Here is a 4316-nt window from a genome sequence, read left to right on the forward strand (position 1 = left end):
CTAACTTCCTTCCTGAAAATTTTTCACTAATATTGAAGTGTCTGATTATTCTTATAATTGAGATAGAATGAATTTAAGTTTTATTTAGATAGAATCTAAGTAATTTCCTAAAATATATTATAAAGAATTCTTTAACGATATTTCAAAAAAAATTTTTTTGTGTGCATTTGGTTTGAGAGACAAAGAGTGTGAATGGGGGAGAGGCAGAGAGAGAAAAAGAGAAAGAGGGAGACACAAAATCTGAAGCAGGCTGCAGGTGCTGAGCTGTTAGTGCAGAGTCGACGTAGAGCCAGAACTGCGAGATTATGACTTGAGCTGAAGTCAGACATTAACCTACTGAGCCACCCAGGTGCCCATGATACTTCATAACAAAGCAGTTTAATTTGTAAATACTAGTTAATTATAGAAAAACAAAATAAACAAATATATCTTGAAACTTTTAAACATTTCTTTTATGTCATTTTAGTATTTTTCTTTGAGATGTATGTACNTTAAAAAAATATTTATATTTGAGAGACAGAGAATCTTAACCAGGCTCCGCACTGCCAATTCAGTCTGTTGTGGTAATTGATCTTATGAAATGTGAGATCATGACCTGAGCCAAAACAAGAGTTATAGACTTAACCCGACTAAACCTATTCAGGTGCCTCTTAGGGCAAATTTTCTAAGCTTTGGCACCAATGACTTTTTAAAAAAAATTGTACTTATTGTGAATCAGAGAGAGTATCTGAAGCGAGCTCCACACTGATGTGGGGCTCTAGCTCATGAACCATGAGATCATGACCTGAGCTGAAATTGGACGCCTAACTGATTGAGCCACTCTGGCACTCCACTAATGCCAGTTATGCTGGGATATATCTGATGTAGGGAGCCGGCCTTTCTATACATGGTGGATTGTTACCAGATTATCTCTGTGCTTTGACAAATGCTCCTAGGGAAGGCACAGAACCCTCAAGTCAACTCCACTCTCTTTTCCTTTGGTAGCCACTGTGATAAAGTGACTGTTATATGTGCATATTTAAGGCCAAACAAAAACATGAACATAAAAATAATCCATTTACCAAGTTGTCTTTTTTTTCTTTACAGAAATTTGGTTAAATTTGTTTTGTACACGTTTTGTCACATTTTGTCTATTTGTATTTTTCATTAGCCTCTCGATTCCAAGAAACATTCTTAAAAAATAAAATGTTCTTTTTCCCTTACTGTGTTAGGTGTAGCAGGATGTATTTCCAGTTTACATTGCTTTAAATGAAGTTCAAGCATCAAATATAAGAAATGCAATTTGGAGTTTCATTTTGAAATGTTGACATGTAGTGTACTGTAAACTTGTCTTTTTCTGCCTTCTTGTTCACTTTTATCTTATTTGACATTTCATTTTGCAACATAATTTTTGACCACCAACACATTTTTAGTAGTGGCTTAATGAAGAGAGTTAAGAATTTGGTAATTAAACCTGAGTATACTGGCAGATGTATTTAAAATTCTGGATTTTACTTGATAACCATCTCTTCTGAAAGAACCAATGTTTCTGTNGAATAGGGATAAGAAATTTCTGAATACTGTATAGGTTAGAAAAATAAGTAAATAATGAATTGGGGATTTGTTTTAAGTGCCTACATTATCTTTAAAAGGCCAAATTTTTGTTTTATTAATGTAAAGATCAAAATTATTGTACTGTAGCCTAACAGTTTTTTTTAAATCAACTATAACTTTTAGTATTTCTCATACTTCTTCTCGACCAAAATTTGAGTCCTTCAGTATTATTGTCAGTTTGTATATTTTATTTCACCCTTTGTTTCACATTTTTATTTTGGTATATGGTAGTGTCACTTCGTCCATATTTTTTCGTACATATACACACCAAGGGAAGATTGAAGGAGAGCTTGCTTTTCCTGAGAGCAAAATAAAGAAATAGTTATTAAGTTGTGTGCTAAGCACTACAAGAGTTATTTTAGTTAAAATAAAAAAAATAATTATTATTGTTTTTATTTATTTGAGAGAGAACAAGTGGGGAATGTACAGACAGAGATGGAGACATAGAATGTGAAACCTGTTTCAGGCTCTGAGATATCATTAGCGCGGATTCCAATGCTGGGCTTGAACTGGAACAGCAAGATCATGACCTGAGACAGATTTGGATACTTAACTGTCTGAGTCAGACTAAGACAGGAAGAAGTTAAGGTTCCAAGGTTTCTTGTGGTTACTGATAACTTTGTGGGGAAAATCAAGAACACTGTTGTTTCAGATGTTTTGTTATAAAAATTTTTATCATTTCTTCTGCAAACTTAAGTTTAAAAAGATTGGATTTTTTTTCTCTAAAAAAAGTCCAAGAGGAGTGTTTCTGTGTGTATGGGTTTGAGATAATGTTAGGATTAGTATGTTTGAAATATCTGAGGGTTAGGAGGAAAATCATTGAAACATAGTATATAGTAGTCTGTATNCTGCATCTCAGTTTGGACTTGACACAATTCAGATATTAAAAACTCTGATTACTGACTACTGAAAAAGTCAGTAGTCCTTTTTGCCTGTGCCTATTTGAGAGTAGTTTTTTGTGTGACAGAAGACCTGTTACTTAGATTTGCAACTCCTGTAAAGTCATTAAGGAACTCCTGTTATCTAATTTGGCATGATTTACTCTCCCTTTTTTATAATGAAAAAAAAAAAGTGAGATCATAAGTGATGTGTCCATTAATAAATACTTAAAAAGTGATCTCAGGAATTGAATCATAAGTTTGTGGTAAAAGTGATTTATTCATTGCTTTGATTTCTTGAGTAATTTTTGTAATATATGTGAATTGTTTCAGAAAGATTGCATTTGGATTTTGTCTTTCTCTTAATGCTTATATTGTTCATTTCTAGGCTATCCGCTGCTACGAATCTTTAATCTTAAAAGCTGAAGGAAAAGTGGAGTCTGATTTCTTTTGTCAGTTAGGTCACTTCAACCTTTTATTGGAAGATTATCCAAAAGGTAATGTTTTTGTCTATTAAAAGTTCTGCTTGATTTACATATGCATCACATACAAATTATTTTTACTTTTTCTTATGAACACTGCTGTTTTTTTAATTTCTTGTAGACCCATTAACCAATGAAAAAGAAAGTAGACTAAATGAAAATGTGCTATTTTTATGTAATTTCATGTAAATATTTAATAAGTTTGATCATCCCATGAAATTCAATAATGGTTTACAATATATGTGGTTGTTTTGCTTGTTTTTGTGAAAATCTGTATTATTTAAAATTTTATCACTATTATATCTAGAAAGGTGTCTTTCTGTAAGTACAGATGTGGACATTTTGTAAAGAATAAGTCTGGAGAGTTTTCCAGCACCGTCAAAGCAATTCTGCAATTCTCAGAAGTGTCTTATAACTCCATTTTGACACTGTGTACCTGGAGATAGTGTTGATCCTACCGGTAAAGAGTTTGTTCCCACATGACAGCCCCATGTCAGAAGCAAGTCACAATTGTTACCTGCACTACTGATCTACCAGCTCTAAATATTGGTTCTGCAACCCTCTCCTTGGATTTGATAATTTTTTAGAGTGATTCACAAATCTCAAGGGAACATTTGTTAGTTTACTATAAAGAATATTATTAAGGGAAGAGATGAACAGACAAATGAAGAGGAATACTATAGGGTTAGTGTCCTGAGCTCAGGAGCTTCTTTCCCTTTGGAACAGAAGTAGGGATGGGAGGGGAAGGTGTATTGTCCAAATCAGAATCTTATAAACTCCTCCAGTCTCAGTGTTTAAGAGTTTATTATAGAACTAAATTTGCATCCTTTCCCCTACCATTACACCTTCATTTTGAGACTTTGCATATGTCAACTCTTTGGCATAAATTCTGCTGAGCTCAAAACAGGCTCTTAGGAATAACAAAAGCTCCTTCTACTTAGACTTGGGAATTCAGAGTGTTTATGAGTTCTGGGGAACAAGGCAGAAAAAAAATAGATTTTATTATTCTGTAAACACAAATACTGTTACCCTTTTTGTTCTTGATTTTCTTTAACTTCCCATTTTAGTTTGAAAATACTTGAAAATCCAATATATTGCAAAATATAATACAGATAACCAAATGTGAGTTTGAGTCTTGTAGAACAGTTTTCATACATTATTTTTTTCTGCAGGTATTAAGTGGAGATAAGTAACTTGAGGTAGTGTTTTAAAATATGTGCTNTCCTCTCTACCAGAAGAGCTCCACATGAAAGAAAAACCATCATATGAACAAGAGTATGTTAAACTTTTGATAGTAAATATCTTGGATGAATTGGGTATATATGTTAAGATTTTCAGCAAATGTGTTTAGTAGAAACAGGTG

At 32.9% G+C, this 4316-nt stretch overlaps 1 pseudogene; it reads left to right on the forward strand.

Moving 5' to 3' along the window:
• The window catches only part of LOC144245701 (cytochrome b-c1 complex subunit 7 pseudogene), a 6028-nt pseudogene extending 3060 nt beyond the window's left edge, over positions 1–2968 (forward strand).
• The last annotated feature ends 1348 nt before the right edge of the window (positions 2969–4316 follow it).

Source organism: Crocuta crocuta, unplaced genomic scaffold (assembly GCF_008692635.1).
Source record: "Crocuta crocuta isolate KB4526 unplaced genomic scaffold, BGI_CrCroc_1.0 scaffold2088, whole genome shotgun sequence".
Taxonomy (NCBI): domain Eukaryota; kingdom Metazoa; phylum Chordata; class Mammalia; order Carnivora; family Hyaenidae; genus Crocuta; species Crocuta crocuta.